Below are 19276 nucleotides of genomic sequence, written 5' to 3'. Positions count from 1 at the left end.
TCCCATCATGGATCCCCCTCTGCCCCCGCCTCCGCGGATCCCCTCCATCAACCAAGCATGCGAATGCTCGTTATGGTGGTCGTGGCGTAGCTTCTCTTCCTAAAGTCCTAGAACCGCTCCAAGCCCATTAAACTCTACGTCGACTCCCTCGGTTGTGTCGTTACCCTCGAACTCGCCATCTATGACCTAGGATTTGATATTCATTTTTTCTTCTACTAGTTGCACTATGTAGAATCAACAAACTGGTTAGATTGTTGGGATAGGTCATAAAGTTGGATGTCTGTTCTTTCTCACTCAACTTCATTTTTCCTCTACGACTACTACATCCACTCTGAAAATTATCAAACCTACGTCATTGGGTCTTTGGCATTCTTGGTTAAGACATACTTCACTTTCTCAACTAAAACTAGTGATCAATAGGTTCAGTTTCTTCTCGGCATTTTGAATGTATATTTTGTCAAATAGGAGGAAAACAAACTACACTTGGGTTTCCTATTATTAGTCCTATTGCTTTTGCACCTTTTGATTTAGTTTATTCTGATATACCTAACATGGGTTGATCTTGTTATTTTGTCATCTTTGTTGATGATTTCTCATGTTTTACATGGATTTATTTGATACCTACAAAACTTTTTTCAAAACGATTCAAACTCAATTTTCTCATAAAATACAAATCTAGAGAGTTTCTTTCTCTCTCTTGTTAGTCGATATTAAACTATTTCAAAATATTCATGTCCAAGAATATCTCAACAAGATGGACAGATATGACTTTTTCCTACAACTCTCAACTATTTATTGAAGTTTTTGGTGATGCTCGTTTTATTTTTGTTCAACCTCATGAACCTAATAAGTTGCAACCTCGATCGCGTGTCATTTTCTTGGATATAAAATTGAATACAAAGGATATAGATGGTATGATCCTATTTTAAAACTTCTTTGTATCTTCCATCATGTAACCTTATGGAAACACAAAATGTTCTCTAATATGTCCTCCTTCAATGAAGCTAACCGTAGTGAGACTCCATTATTCGTAAAAATGTCATGTGAGTTTTCCCCCATAGATGTTAATCTAATGGTTCAACTACAACTATTTCTGATACTTTTGACATGTTTATTGATTTTAAACTATTAGACATAAATTCTCATACCACTCTTCAATCCTTGTTGGCAAAAGGTTATGAATAAAGAACTTGTTGCACTTATCAAAACTCAAACGTGTCATCTGGTTGGATTACTTTATGAAAAATCCATAGTAGGATGGAATTATTGAATGATATAAAGCTTATCTATGTTATTAAGGGATTACTCAAGAATATTATATTGATTATGAGGAAACATATGCTCTAATTGGTCGGTTGACTATATTTAGAACTCTCATTGCTCTTTCAGCCCTGTCTCACTAGCTAAAAGTATTTATTGAATATCAAATATGTATTTCTCAATGGATTATATGGATTTAAATAAGCTTTCTAAGCATGATTTGTCAAATTTAATTCCAATATGATCAGGTTTCCATTTGAGTGCTTATGACACTCCTTTGGTTCCCGTTAAACTAGTTGAGGTACCACTATCCGTCTATTGTATATAGATGATATGATTATTACCGGTGATGATATATATTATTAGAATTCAAGATATAAAAACTTTTTCTATATAAATAATTTTTTGAGGATCAAGTATCTTCTTCTTTTGATAGGTACTATTTAAGTCAAGCCAGATATTCATTGATTTTCTTACCGGAGCCAATATACCTTACAATAAAATAGTAGAGGCACCTATTGAACTAAATATTAAATAATGTGTTATTGATGAAAAGCCCTTAAAAGATGTAACTAACTCTTTATCGATAACTTGTTGGCAACCTTGTTTATTTTCCTATTATATATTCGAATATATCACATGCAGTTCATATATTTAGCCAATTCATGTCGATACCTCGTTCAGTTCATTATGCTGTTATGTTTTTGGGCTCGTACATTATATGAAGGGAAATAATTTATAATGGGCTTTATTTTTCAATTAAGGTATCCCAGTGCTTCGTGTATACTCGATTGGGTAGAGGTTATCCCACTGATAGATGTTAAACTATCAGATGTTATTTCTTTCTAAGTAATTCTTTAATTATTTTGGAGGTGTAACAAACGAAAGTATTTTTGTCCATTCAAGTAGTCAAGCAGGATATTGTCATCTTGTTGATACTACATTAGAACTGCCGTGGTTTCATTGATTAATTCAACACAAATTTATTATGACAATTATAACACCATTCAAATCGCTCGCTCACAACGATGGCTACTCTGAATGCACAAAGTAGTATATTGAGATTGATTGTGATTTTATATGAAATCATCTACAACATGGCAACTTGCAACTTTGCTCAATCAACATTGATGTTCAACCAACAGATATATTTATTAAATCATTCTCATCACGATGATTTAGCTTCTTGATTTCGAAATTTAAATTGGTTAATGCTAAACCATCTTTAATTTGCAGGGGGTGTATCAAAAGGGGTTCTCATATCCCTTGACATGATCATAATTATTCTTACCGTCATAAGAAGATGATATATTTTCGGTCGTTGCTATCATATCATACAAAAGAGATTTAAAATATTTTGATTTGATTATCTTTTTACCCTATCGTAAGATTGTGATTCACATAATATTATATACGATAAAACACGAGTTTCTTTTTCATCCTCCTTCTTCCACTCTTACAAAAGGGATTAAAATAGCTAAATAGTATACATTAAATATGATCTATGATGTAATAATTTAATTTTGAAAATTTTCAACACTTGACTGTATTGTGTTACTCAAAATTCCAACACTGCATGGGATTATTAAAATATATACGACTCAAGTTGGTTAAAAACCAAATAAGCTATTTCAATGTATCGGATCAAATCATAGTGTGTTTGTTTAACCCTTCCTAAGGAAAGAAGGTAGAATCTGACCGAGCCATACATAAAAGAGTCGATCCAAGATTTGATCCTTTCGTTTACGAAATGCAGCTTTGAAATCGGTGATATGTGTACTTTTGTTTTTTTTTCTTCTTCTTTCCCATAAGCTTATTGGAAAATTTTATAAGATGCATTTTGATCTGTTGATAAAGATATACATGCTCGATCATCATATGCATGATCCAAAATATTGATTTTTGGAATGTTTTCCTATTTTTGTACCTTTAAGAGTCTTCAACAAACGATCGATAACATGGATCGATCCTCCTCCTCATATTCACTTTTAGTGAAGAACATAGATATGTGTATGTACACAATAATGAGGCTTTTATTAAGCTCATATTTTATCCTTTCCAAACTCAATAACCGACTGAGTTTGTCCTATTGTGTATGTAATACGAGAATAAAGACTCAAAAACACTTTTGTGCTCATCTATCCATCCCATATAAAAAGGCTCAACGTTGATAGGCAGCTTATTCATACTAAACTCACTCACACGTTTTCTTGCACTTACTTATACGATTGCCTCTCACACATATAATTTAGTGTAGGCTTCCTGGGATCTGATTTCCAAGGCACATGCAACATAAAGATGTACAATTAAATTAAACACTGATGTCGTCCAAAATAAATAAATCTCAAATTCTATCTCAAAAAGCATGATGCCAGCCTTCTCCATATTATAGTTACTTAGTTATATGCTTGACAATCTTATTGTGTGTTAATTGAAGATGTTAATCTCCACCAACCACTATAAATAAAAATGTTAATTGAAAATTTAGTGTCCATTAAAACTCATAAAAAATAAACTCAATGATACTAAAAATATGAGATATTTAAGCATATAATCTAACTAAACTTAATCAAGGCTTCCAAGTGACATGCATAGTTTTATGAATATGAATACGAAGGATCTTAATATATTCATAAGGATACGTACAAAATAATATATATATATATATATATATATATATATATATATATATATATATATATATATATATATATATATATATATATATATATATATATATATATATATATATATATAATCAAGATTCTAATTGAAAAGCACAAATTCAAAATATATATCAAAGTAGGATCAGAACTGATGTAAGATATTTGTTATTTTCCTTAAAATATTATTTTTAAGAGGCATTCACATGCAATGCAATGTAGGCCTCAAGGGTCACAAGAATATTTAGACTATATACGTAGGTTAGTGATCCACAAATTTTTCCTTGACAAGGCATTAAAACCGGCAATGAAAGTGACAAAGCCATATCCACAACCTGTCTTGCCAAAACTATGTTGATGATATAAAGTAAAAGATGGCGTAGCCTTCAAGTGATTAACTTCCATCAATCATTGATATCCACACAACATTTTCATGGGATCTTGCTCACACAAGTAAACGGTATCCAATCTTGACAAGAAACTTGGTGGAATTAGTAAGGAGCATTGTAAAGCATTTCTTTTTCTAATTTCTACTTGAATATCTTTTGCGTCCAAATTTTAGTTATTTGTCCTTCAAATTTGGGTAACCCATTCACATATGGAACATTTATGGCTCCTTGATCACTGTAGAGGCTATGTTCATATAAATTTACTTAGCAATTCTGTGTTATAAGTATTTAGCATCATAACTGATTTGACATTACTATCATATTTGCTAGTAAACTACAAAATTAAGGAAATTGTAGGGCGGTCTTATCCTCCTTCCCTCTAGCATTCTCTCTCTCTCTCTCTCTCTCTCTCTCTCTCTCTCTCTAATTCAATGGGATCTTGCTCCTTCCCATGGTAACTCCAGTATGTTTGGTGAGTAGGCTACGATATATTTGATATTCATTCCAAAATATAATAATCATAAGGTGATTAATGACTTTCGACAAATTTTACTTTGTAATGTTTGCTATCGTATCTTAGCTAAAGTTCTTTATTAGTTGAAAACTATGGTTCGTATATCTTTAGAACAATCAACCCTTCTCCTAGAGAGAAGCAATATTCGATTCTAAATGTAAGAATCCTTACCTTATGATAAAGTATCATGAATCTGGATATTTGTGTGGGATAAGCTCAATACATATGGGTAAGGTAATGTTAGAGCTAGCCCCAGGATATTTACCAAAGGATAATTTTGGCAACACAACAAAGACAATAAAGCGGAAAGAATAAAGCGACAAGAACAAACAAAACACTAGAACACCAGATATACGTGGTTCGGTCAATTAACTTTGACCTACATCCACGGAAGAAAGAGGAGCAAATTACTACTATAAAAGAGGGACACTTACAAATGCCTTAGGAAATGTTCCTAGGCCATAAAACACCTTCAGCTTCCTAAACAAGAAGACTTCAAACCATAAGCAGGTTTTCTTGTGATGCCTGCTGTACTTCTTGTGGTGTCTGTGGTACTTCTCGTGGTGTGTCTAACATCAAAGCTCATGCCCTTATTTATAGTTCCAAGACGAGACAACAAGTCTGATTTTACCGATGTGGGACTATGGGACTTGCCAAACTAACAAATCTCCACCTTGGCATGTCCCAACAAAACTTGCTCCACCTTCTTCACAAAAGCCCCAACGGGCAATCACCAACAATGAACACCAACCAAGTCCAAGCACTGCTTGAACTTGTAAATCGGAAGAGGCTTCGTAAACATATCAGCTGGATTGTCCTTCGTATGAATTTTCTGAACAAGGACTTTTCCTTCAGCAATCAACCACTTAGCGGAATTATCACAAGAAACTGCATCTGAATAGGAAGTAGGCTCACCAACTTCACTTGTTTCTTCTGCAACAGACAAAGCATATGCAACCAAATTTGCATACCTTTGTGGTGGTCGAATATTTCTCATATGACGCATATGCCATAATTTGGTGATGTCAAAATCAGACAATGATGATGACGAAACTGCAACTGAACCTGTGACAGTAGTTCCCTGCAGAATATATAAGCTACCAGACCTACAAGCTTTCATAACAATAAGAGCACTTCTAGAAACTTTCATAACTCCACCTTCAGCTGTGTATTTACACCCAAGGGCCTCTAGGGTGCCTAAAGAGATGAGATTCTTTTTCAAATCAGGAACATGTCTAACATTAGTGAGCGTCCTCACAATACCATCATGCATTTTAATTCGGATTGTTCCTCTACCAACAACATCACATGCGACATTATTGCCCATCAAAACAATTCCACCATTACAAGATTCATATGTGGAAAACAAATCCCTATTGGGACACATGTGATAAGAACAACCTGAATCTAAAATCCATTCATTTTTAGACTTTGTCCTGTCATCAGTAGCAAAGAAAATATTTCCAAAATTCTCATCAGATGCTACACTAGCTTCAGCGGATTCAATAGTTTTCTCAACAAATTTTTCCTTTTGCTTTAATTTATTTTTCAATTTAAAGCAATCAGATTTAATGTGCCCCATTTTATGACAATATCTGCATTCCAAATTTCTATGTCTGGATTTAGATCTAGATTTAGATCTACTACTGTCAAATTCTCTTTTATCCATTTTATCCCTGACAACCAGACCCTCAGCCTGATTTCCTCTACTTTCCCCAGTGATATCTCTGTCTATTTGCTCCTTAGATTTTAGTGCAGATTTAATTTCCTGATACGAAACTGTTTCTTTTCCATAAATCAAAGTATCACGGAAATGCTTAAAAGATTGGGGAAGAGAACACAAGAGCAACAAAGCCTTATCCTCATCATCAATTTTTGCATCTATATTCTCCAAATCCATAACCAAAGAATCAAACTTATCAAGATGCGAGAGTATAGATGTACCTTCAACCATCCGAAGCATATACAGACTCTGCTTCAAGTAAAGACGATTCTCCACTGTCCTCTTCATGTACAAGGCTTTAAGTTTGTCCCACATGCTCTTAGCTGTAGTCTCCGTAGCTACCTCCCGTAAAACCTCGTCAGAGAGGTTTAGAATGATGCTGGATCGGGCCTTCTTATCCATACCCGCAAGATCTTCCTTTGACATACCATCTGGAATGTTCTCAGCATCCTGAAGTGCCAAATCAACTCCGTCTTGAACCAGAATGGCCTCCATCTTGAGTTGCCACATGCCGAAGTTGACATTTCTGTCGAATTTCTCGACAACGATCTTTGATATTGTCATTGTTGCCAAAAGATCCCAGAACCAGGCTCTGATACCAGTTTGTTAGAGCTAGCCCCAGGATATTTACCAAAGGATAATTTTGGCAACACAACAAAGACAATAAAGCGGAAAGAATAAAGCGACAAGAACAAACAAAACACCAGAACACCAGATATACGTGGTTCGGTCAATTAACTTTGACCTACATCCACGGAAGAAAGAGGAGCAAATTACTACTATAAAAGAGGGACACTTACAAATGCCTTAGGAAATGTTCCTAGGCCATAAAACACCTTCAGCTTCCTAAACAAGAAGACTTCAAACCATAAGCAGGTTTTCTTGTGATGCCTGCTGTACTTCTTGTGGTGTCTGTGGTACTTCTCGTGGTGTGTCTAACATCAAAGCTCATGCCCTTATTTATAGTTCCAAGACGAGACAACAAGTCTGATTTTACCGATGTGGGACTATGGGACTTGCCAAACTAACAGGTAATTTGGAAGTGGCGGATTCTAGTGCCTGCTTATCCTTCGGTTGCAAAAACACCTAATGGAGATCGATGCCATACAATAAAAGTGATGGTTCTCAAGGAGGGCTTGATGGCCGGTTACAGGAAGAGAAAGGAGAATGATTATAAAGGTCGATTTAATGACTTTGGTTCAGTTCATTAACAATATGACAACACCACCATGGTCTCTTAGAATATAATTGGGCATATTTTGGAATATGCGCTCAGCTTTATTTGATGAATTTGATAACAATATGACTACACTACCATGACCTCTTGCGAATATAATTGGGCATATTTTGGATTATGTGGCTAGCTTTATTTGATGAATTTGAAGTTGTACATCAACTTGGGGAAGAAAACCACCTGGTTAATTGGTTTGTGAATTTTGCTAGGGTGACTAGGGAGGGTAGATAAATTTCGGAGGGAGAATTGGCCTTTCGAGTAACCCTATTTTGATTATCTCATATGCCAAAGGTAATTGGTTGTTGTGGTCGTCGTTTAGAGTAATAGACTTTTTATTTTTATTTTTTATTTTCAAAAGTACAAAAAGTTGATTCCCAACAAATGACTGCTATAAAGATAGATATGAAAAGGAACTCTTAGTCATAATATTCTTTGGCTTTCGTTTGGAACGTTGTTTTTTTGGGTTCATAGAAAGCCAACTGATTGGATCCGACTCTTGGAACGTTGATTTATGATGTCAAAAATATTATCGATCGGTCACTCGACCTAGTTGGTTCACTGTCGAAGATGCAGGTCCTTCTTCGTTTCTCCTCCTTATTGATATGGAGAGCTGATATGGTGAACCGACGTAGGAAGTCCATTAGCGAGACTGTTCACTAGAGATGATCTGACCATAGAATGGAGAGGTCAGGTAGAGGAACGAGGGTCTTTTTTGCTGTAGGGTCATCTCTTGGCAACGGGGTTGCCTCCTAGTAGTGGGGTCATCTCTTGATCGTTGATGGTCCTGTACAACAAATCTATGTCGGGGGCTTCCCAACACGACCCTATTGAATCTCGGATTTTGATGATGAAATCAAAGCCAATTCGATTAAAGTAGGAGGAATCAAATGTTGGGCCGGAATGGAACATGTCAGAAGATTAGACGTCGAGTCAGAAGATCGATCGACGTATCAGCAAAAGGTTTTGTGTTATGAGTTCAGGCATCGGGCCAGAAGGATCGGATATTACGCCAAGGAGATTGGATGTTACGGAGGTCAACATGCTAATTAGGTAATACGCCGTAAGAGAGGACGATGCGTCAAAAGGATCGAACGAAGCGCCGAATAAACCAATGATATACCGAATAATATAGGATTCATGCTTGTAATCGTGTGTGTCTAAATCGAGTTAGTTAAGTATAATTGAGTTGGTTTTGGGATGAAATAATACCAAATCAATTAATGATAAATTAGGCCTGAATCAGGGCTGAATTAGGCCTACTGTTTAGCCGCTCATTTAGTGTCCTATAGTAAGGTCTAACGGTGCTACCACCCAAACATAATCTCCGAGATTGTGTCAAAAGATGGTACTATCAGATTAGGCGGTGGTACCGCCCAATGTCAGAGAGTACTAACGGTAGTATCACCTAATGTCAGTGCTGTAGACGGTAGTACCATCCAATATAGGCGATGGTATCACCAAGACCAGGGAAACCCGAGATGAGACCTTTTTTTGCTTCATTTTTGAAGTTATTTGGGGTCTATAAATTCTCCAACTATTCTTGCATGGAGAAGCATGAAATTGAGTTGAAAGGGGGGAAAGAATACTTGAGAAAAATTGAAAACTCTCTTAGGATTTAGAGTCTCTTCCTTCTAGAGTTTCTAAGGGAGGAGTGAAATCTAAAAGAGATGTGTAAAGGTTCTCTCTTGAGCTTATGAAAAGGAGAAAGAGTGTAAAAGGATAGTTGATATTTGCCCATTGAAAGAAGATTGGTAGTGAAAGCCGATGGCCTCGAGTGAAGAGGAATCGGGAGTGGATGTAGGTCACGACGACCAAACTACTATAAAACTCAGTTTAAATTTCTTTTATGCTTTTATTTATATTACAAACTTATTTACTTTCAAGTCAAGCACATTTCTGATATCAGTTTTCATCGAATGTAATTTTTTAAAATCGACATTTTTATCTAAAGCACTAATTCACCTCTCCTCTTAGTGTCGACTTAGTCCTAACAAACCCCTCTGATGCTTAAGTCAACGAAAGGCAAAGGGTGAGAAAGACAATAGTATAAGCTATGTAAATGAGAGAGTAGAGAGATTTTTGCTTATCTTGCCCCCCCTTGGTACTTAGCCTAGGGTATGATTTTTATACTTGGGTATCGAGTGGTTCGGATATATGTTACCTTATAGCAAAGGCATTAATGAGTGTAGTTTATTATCAATTATTAGTGCAGAGGCATTAATGAGGGTGATTTGTTGTCAACCATTAATGTAGAGGCATTAATGAAATGTCAACTAAGAGGTGGCTAGAGAGGTTGGGGCATGCTATCATTAATGATCGCTAATTTTTATGTCTTTATTGTCTTTTAGTCTATATGGAAAGAGAACTTGAGGATACCAATATTATTATCCCTATCATTCATCCCCCCCTCCCCCCCGGAAAGACATCCTTTAGAGCTTTTAATAAAGCTCTCAAAGGGCATCGTTTTCTTTATGCCTGTATGATGTATGCGTTGCTTTGCCGTAGATTCATTGAAGTTGATATGAGGCAGATGGTGCCCTTCCATGGGGGTATTTGTGCTAGTCATATGTGTCATGCAAGCCAATCATATGAGTGATGGCACATATGACTTAACACACAGTCTTTTTGCTTATTATATTTTGGCATTTATCATATTATATTGCTTGTTACATATATATATATATATATATATATATATATATATATATATATATATATATATATATATATTGTGATATCCTTGGATCTGTGCAATTTGAATCAGATCGTGATGAGATCATGATAATAAGACCGATTCATTTTTAAACATAGATCCTAAATAATCTCGGTCATAGGTTATTTGAGAAGGACATCGAGATAACTGGACAGACTAGTGTGCTTGTTATATACCCGTCCATATGGTGGATGCAGATGGTCTTATAGTTGCTCGTGTGGAGACACTAGAAATATAGTACATGTGCTTATTGGAGAATGAGTTCATTGATTGATCCGCTTATGGAATATTGAATGGTTAATAATGCCTTATTGTTAGACACTAATTCCATAGTCCCAATAGTGTATTTGGTTCTTAGACTTGAGATACCAAGGATGTCTTGTATGAGTACTCCAGTCTTTGATACCGAACTTATATGTTTGGATCTCCTAGATCTAGCACAGTTAGTTATCAAGATGTTCTGATATCGATTTTTATCGAAACGAAGATTTTCAGAATTGACGTGATTTTTATCGTAAGCACTAATTCACCCCCCTAATGCTGACTCAATCCTAACAGTTCCAACTTTAGAAAGTTTGCTTCAGTCTATAGATAGACTTAAGTAATCTATATATATTATCTGGACTTTCTTTGGACATGAATCTCTCAGCTTGTATCATATACACCTCATCTTTGAGTTTGCTATTGAGGAACATAGTTTTCACATCCATATGTCAGATCTCATAATCATAGTGTGTTGTAATAGCTAATAGAATTCAAATAAATTTTAGAATGGCTATGGGTGAGAAGGTTTCATCATAGTCAACACATTGCCTTTGATGATACCCCTTAGCCACTGATCTTGCTTTATAGATCTCTACCTTTCTATATACTCCAATCTTCTTCTTGAAGATCCACTTGCAACCAATAGGTATAATATCTTCGGGTGCTTCAACTACGTTCCAAACCTTATTGGAGTACATGGAATCCATATCAGAATTAATAGCTTCTTACCACTTTTCGGAGTCTATACTCGTAATAGCCTCCTTGTAGGTCTAAGGATCAACATCCTCAACATCCTCTCCTCTGATATGTCTTATATATCTCTTAAGAGGATGGAGTACTCTACTAGACCTACGTAATATCGGAACTTGTGTACTAGGTACCTGAACAAACTCGGGCTGTAGAATGGTGCTTGAGCTAGGTTCTCCAATCTCGCTCAACTCTATTATGCTCCCACTATCTCCACCAAGAATATGTTCCTTCTCAAGGAATACTACTTTCTTATCTACAAAGACTGTTTGGTTCTCGGGGTGATAGAAATAATACTCATAAGCTTCCTTGAGATATCCCATGAACTTGTACCGCTCCATCTTGGATTCGAATTTGTTAGGGTTGTATCTCTTAACGTGGGCAAGGCAGTCCTAAATCTTAACAACCTTAAGATCAAACTTCTTTCATTTTTATATCTTACATGGTATAGACATTATTGACTTAGTTGAAATTATGTTCAGAAGGTAATCTGCGGTCTCTATGGTGTATCCCTAGAATGATATGGGTAGGTCGATGAAACTCATCATGAGCTGCACTATATCTAACAATGTACGATTTCTCCTTTCAGATACACCATTAAGTTAAGGTATATAAGGAGGTGTCCATTGGGATAGAATCCAATGGTCCTTGAGGAATTATGTGAATTTTATACTCAAGTACTCACCTCCTCAATCTGATTGAAGAGTCTTGATACTATTTTCAGTCTAGTTCTCTACTTTATACTCCTTGAATTTCTCGAAAGCTTTGGAATTATACTTCATCAAGTACATGTGTATATACTTGAAAAATCAGTAGTAAAAGTAATGAAGTAGGAGAAACCACTGATGAAGTGATAAGATCTTATGACTTCGTTAAGAATAAAGATGGACCTTATATGTACATGAAGGTAAGTGAGAGCGCTATCACCTATTGATGCTATATGTGGATGACATCCTAATTATTAAAAATAATGTAGGAATACTCTTCACAATAAAGGCTTAGCTATCTAGACATTTCTCGATGATAGACTTAGGGGAAACATCATATATCTTGGGGATTCGGAACTATAAAGATAGATCCAAGAGGATGCTTGGCTTGTCCTAGTCCATGTACATATACACCATTGTCAAAAGGTTTGGTATAAAAAATTTTAAAAGAAGTCTCATACCAATAAGATATGGGATATCACTTTCTAAGAGTATGTCCCCAAAGACTCTTAAAGAAATGGTAGATATAGATAGGATATCTTATACCTCAGCAATAGGATCTATCATGTATGTTATGTTATGTACCAAGCCTGATATAGCGTATACTTTAAGTGTTATAAGCAAATATCAAGTGGATCCAAGTTTAGAACACTAGAAGGCAGTAAAATATATTCTTAAGTACTTAAGGACTAAGGATCTTTTACTAGTATATGGAAGAAGTAGCCTCAGGGTTGAGGGCTACATGAACTCAAGTTTCAGTCCAATGTCGATAACAAATCTAATTCAATGTATGTATTCACCCTAAATGTAGGAGTAATATACAATTGCAGACTCGGCCACAAAGAAGGAGTATATTGATTTGATAGAGGCAGCAAATGCGGGAATCTAGATAAAAAAGTTCATCATAGATTTGGGAGTTGTGTTGAGCAGTGAGGAGTATATTCCCTTATATTGCAATAATAATAAGGTAATTGCTCAAGCAAAATAACCCAGGTCTCATTAGAAGTCTAAGAAAGTTCTGAGGAGGTTTCACCTGATCAGAGAGATCATGGCCCGAGAAGATGTGGGAGTGGAAAGAGTTACATCTAAAGATAACAATACAGATCTACTCATGAAGTCATTATCTCATGTTGTCTTTGAGCATCATAGGGGTCTGATAAAGATCAAACACGTAGGTGATTGACTTTAGGTCAAGTGAGAGATTACTAGTCATAGGTGCCCTGTAAGCCAATCATGTGAGTGATGGCACGTGTGATAAGATACACACTCTTTTTTATTATTATTTATTTAATTTTTTTCTCACTTTATATCGCTCATTGTATATATTGTGATGTTCATAGATCTGTATAATGGAAATCAGATCGTGATGATATCATGATAATAAGATTGATTCATCTTTAAACACAAACCCTAAATATCTCAATCATAGATTACTCAAGAGGGATATCGAGATAACTAGATAAACTAGTATGTTGTATACCTATCCATATGATGAAGGTGGTTGGTCTTATAATTGCTCGTATGGGGATACTAGGGCTACGGTATAGGTGCTCATTGGAAAATGAGTTCACTAATTGATCTGCTCACGGAATGCTGGATGGTTAATGATATCTCATTATCAAACAACGATTCTGTTATCTTAGTAGTGTTCTTAGTCCTTAGACTTGAGACATCTAGGATGTCTTGTACGCATACCCCACTCTTTAATACTGGGTTTATAGGCCTGGAAGTTTCAGATCTAGCACAACTAGTCATCGGGAGTAATAGCCAACCTTACGAGGGCTATTGAGTGTCGATAGAGGTTCATCCTCTCGGTGTCATGAGAGAAATATTTTATGTATTATTGCTCACGTAAATCCTTGGTCATAATCATTCGAATTGAGAGAGAAAGAGTTATCCAAGAGAATCCGATTAGAGCGAGACTTAAACAGATTCCGTATGGGTTTGATAGCACCATACCCGATATATTATTTTTATCTCTGTTACATTATATTTCATATAGGACTATGTTACATGAATTCAAACTCTGATACTAATCATTTGTACAATAATATACTAAGCATTAAGATATTAGGACTAAGATACAAGGTATGATCGTTGAGAGGTGCCTCCATTAGTCTTAGATTTCCTAAGATATTACAACACCACGACACAACAAGGTATGATCGCTGAGAGGTTCCTCTATCAGTATTAGATTGATTTATTAAGATATTATAACACCAAGACACAACAAGGCATGATCCCTGAGAGGTGTCTCCATTAGTATTTGATTGATTTAGAGAGGTTCTTCCATCAATATTAGATTGATTTTTGGAGAGGTTTGAGGATAGAAAGACGTAAGCTTTTCTTCCTCCTACCTGACCATGTCAACATTCTGCAGAAGATAGCGGTGGTATTCGTTGATAGAAGATTAAGATTGTAAAGCTGAGTTTTCATCGATAGTTTTGTTTGGCTTTGAGAACCAATTAACATTACATTTCTAGTATGGTTCTCTTGTACACATTTTATGGAAGAGCCAATGTGGGTAACATATACATAATGCAGGAAATGACAAAGATGTTGATAAGTGTTATATAGAATGAGACAGGCTACCTAAAATAAAAAAAAAAATTTCTTCATCTGGGGCTGGGCCTATTGGAAAGCCCAACAGAGTACCCAATTAGAATATCTGATCCAGTCAGCATTTGTTTCATTTCATTGTTTATTTTATAGCAAAACCTCCTCTTCTAAATGCATCATTTCGTTTAAGACATTGAATACGATTGATTATAACAAATGTAAAATTGAAGTTCTATCATGTTTCTCTTTTACATTATATGGCCCTATTTAATTAGGTAAGATATATTATAGATATGATTGGATTCTGATTATGGTTATTGGCTAATAGAAAAGAAGTCCATGTTAAAATAGGATTTCTTAGGAGATAACATTGATGGGAGGAACTCTCCTAATAACTTAACCTAGACCCTCTACTCTGAGATTACGATTTTTCTCTCAATCTCCATCTCTCTTAATCCCCTAATCCATCAATCTAGGTAGTCCTGTGAAAAGATAGGAAGAGAGGAGATCCGAAGATGAAGCGCTTATAGATCAGATAAGGTTTATTTTTCTGAACAACAAGAAAGGTATGCATCGTAATATTATTAGATCTAATTTATTTGATTTCAATCTTGGCATAAAAGTTTTTTCGCATTATAGATAGAATGATTACAGATTTTATGCTAACAATTGGTATCAGAGCTAGGTTCTTGAGATCAAATATATTAGATCTATTACTTTTGTTTACGATGCCTAAATGATTCGTCGAATATTATTGATCTATTTTTTCTATATGATTTGCTTATTACGAGCAATGTATAATTTTTTGTTTGATCGATGAATTTATTGTTTACTATCATCGATGTTATTGAGACGATCATCTCTGTTGATCATTGTTGACGAAGGGTCGTGTACCACCCCACAGCTGTGCATCACGATTGTGCGCGGATAGAGGTCCACTTGCGAGCAGTGGTAGCACCACGGGCATCCCGCACCGCCTATAAACGTTGTGACCGCGGAAGGCGACGGCTGCACCCTATATGAAGGCGACGGCCGCCCCCACGCATAATGGTGGCGCTCGCAGAAGGTGCCTGTGGAAGGGCGATGGCCGCAGATGGTGATAACCGCTGCAGCGACCGCACCAAGGCGACGGCCAAGCACGAGCGGGAACCGCGGCAGCCGGGCGTAGGTAGTGGCAACGGTCGCACGCGGGCAAGGGCGGCATAGGCAGCGCCGCGATGTGGCAACCGTGCACTGGTGGCGGTCGCGCGCTGGCAGCAGCCACGCGTGGGCAGGAACCGCTGCAGCGGTTGCTCGTGGGCAGAGGCAGCCCCCGCGATGGCAGTGGCTGCACGCGGGTAGGTACCGTCGTAGTAGCCGCTCGCTGGCAACAGTCGCAGCCAACCGTGCGCACCGTCCGCAGGAAGGAAAGGCCGCAGCGGCCGCGCACGAGCAACGACAGTGCCGCACGCGCAGACGACGGCGGCAGCAAGCGTAGGCGGCGGCGGTAAGGCAGATTAGGGTTTTGGCATAATTATGATTTTGACTTCGAGTCTAGTCTTGCAAAATTATAGTTCTACCCTTTGTAAATTTCGTAATTCCAGTTTATGTTCTGTTAACATATTTATAATTTTACCCTCGGGTCTAATTTCTGCCAAATTATAGTTCTGCCATTCATAAATTACATATTTTCGATTTATATCCTATCAAATATTTATAGTTTTATTATTATGAAATTAAGAAATTTGGTTTATATTCTCAATTAAAAAAATTGATAAATATGATTATGATTGAATTTAATTATAATTATATTTTGATTATTTGATTGGATTTAATTTTTGATTAAAAAAATATAAATTATGGTTTACTTTATAGTTTTCTCATATGAATTATTGATTATACATGTGGTAAATAAAATCCAATTATTGTTCTTGGATATTTATTTAGTTATTCACATATATATATTTGAAATTATGAAATAATGTTTACCTTTCACATGAAGACATGATTTATATGTTATCATGATTATCATATGAGTTTTCTTTTACTGATTAATATTCAATAATTATTATGGTTATTATTCTATTATTGAATTGTTTAGCATTAATGTTCAATAATTATTATGGTTATTATTTTATTATTAAACTGCTTAGCATTAATGTTCAATAATTATTATGATTGTTATTCTATTATCGAACTGCTTAGCATAAATTAAAAAATTTGATTAATATTATTTATAATTTATCTCCTTAAGTTTTATCTGACTTGTAGCTGCCAAAGTGGCATTGGATGATAAACTTTTGTGATATGAATTACAATAAAGGTCTTATCATTTATAAGATATTTTAGATTGTATTTTATATTTTTGTATTGGTCCTATAGCCACCAAAGTGACCTGGACCGATAATTTATAAAATACATTATGAAATTAGTCCTAAATGATATTAAATAAAAATAATATTTATAATGACAGCATGAATCAGGATAAAGAAATTTAGTGAATATTATTTATAATTTATCTTCCTAAGTTTTATCTGACTGGTAATTACCAAAGTAGCTTGGGATGATAGGCTTATGGGATATGAATTACAATAAAGTTCATGTCATTCATGGGATATTTTAGATTATTTTTTATCTTTTTGTATTGGTCTTGCAGCCACCAAAGTGACCTGGACCAATAATCTATAAAATACATTATGAAATTCATCTTAAATGATATTAAATAAAATAATATTCACGATGGCACATATAATTATGAGATTTAGATAATCCCAAAGGAGAATCTATTTCAAATAATTATGTGATGGGGTAGGATGATACTATTTTGGATATTATTACAGTTTAGGGTTGTATTCCCAAAGGTAATAACACTATTCCATAAGGATAGTATCAGTCCCCCATAAGTGATCTTGAGTGAACACTAGATATGTCAATATTTTACCCAAAGGTGAAATATAGATGATATTAATAGTTCATCATATTTTAGAAACTCAAAGCATTAATGTTATATTATTACCGTGGCACTTCCTTTATAGTGTTTCTGTAAATGTCTCTATACTTTCTGAAATAAATGGCTTGAGCATATACAAGTTGTATTGAGTGAGTGAGACCTTGATCAGATTAATTGAACAGAACATAATCTCAATTACTGAAAGTTCTTTGAAATAAATAATTGAAGTGACTTATCAAGAAAATATGAAAGACTCAATTTTATGATACTTAGACTTCAGTACAGTTTACTAGTTTGATAGGTCATTAGTTTGACATTTTAAAATGATAGTATTTGAGGAATTTAAGATTATAACCTCAAAATAAATGATAAAGCTATAAGCTCAAGACTCATAATATTTTGAGTATTACTCAAGGAGTAGGTAACACTATAATAAGGATGAAGCTTAAGTCCACCTGAGTTTATAATTACTATATAAACTCATAAAAGAATATCTTCACAATAAAGTATTACTTTTGTAGCAAATAAAGTTACGTAAAGAAGAAATATACTACAAATTTTGATTTGAAATGAAAAAGGTATAAATATAACCTTTATATGGTTCAAATCAAATATTACAGATATTATTGATGGATTAATTTGATATTTCATCATATGTTACCAATAATAGATATTTATTAAAATTAAAAAAAATGAAGAGGGATAAAACCAAAAGAGAATGAGATATTTATCATTATAGGGAATCATCTTAAAGTGAAAGAGATATTAGTTTATATTTATCGCTTATATCTAAAGATGATTCAATTTAATAAATCTTGAGGATCCCTACTTCTTGTAATTCTGGGAATTTGAGTTCTTTATCTAGAATTATTAAAATATTACTTCTCTTTTGATGGTTATAAATTTACTATGATTTAATAAAATTAACCTTTAAATTTTGTATAATAGTCTATATAGAATTAATATGAATTATAAGTTTACAATGATCCTATAATTAAATATTGAAATAAAATGTAGTTTTATAAACTCCTTGAGGTTATGTTTATTACTATATGCTTTTGTCTCATTAAAGAGAGACATTTTATCACCATATAAATAATCTGTTGAGATATGATTATATATATCTAATTCATGTAAAGTCTATGACCATTGACACTCTTGAAGTGTGTATAAATGAAGTTGATAGACAATTAGATAGAAAAGTCAAGATCATCATATCTGATAAGGGTGATAAATTTTATAGTATTTATGATGAATCCAATTATAATTCTTTTGCTAGATTCTTAGAAAAATAAGGTATATTATTTACCAGATGTGTTACAGCAGAATATGATTGCTGAAAGATATCATCGTACCTTATAGATATGGTTAAGAGTAATGATAAGTTATTCTTTTGTATCCGAATCAATGTGAGAAGAAGCTCCAAGGACAACTATGTATATCTTGAATGGTATTCCTAGTAAGTAAATTACATGATTTCTTTTAAGTTATGAAATGATAGGAAACATAAGTTAAGATATTTACATATTTAAAACTATCCTATGGAGATAACGATCTTCAACTCACATAAAAGA

The sequence above is a fragment of the Musa acuminata genome, chromosome BXJ3-9, assembly GCF_036884655.1.
Source record: "Musa acuminata AAA Group cultivar baxijiao chromosome BXJ3-9, Cavendish_Baxijiao_AAA, whole genome shotgun sequence".
In the NCBI taxonomy this organism is placed as follows: Eukaryota; Viridiplantae; Streptophyta; class Magnoliopsida; order Zingiberales; family Musaceae; genus Musa; species Musa acuminata.
The sequence above is the reverse complement of the archived record's forward strand: the minus strand, read 5'-3'. Positions refer to the sequence as shown.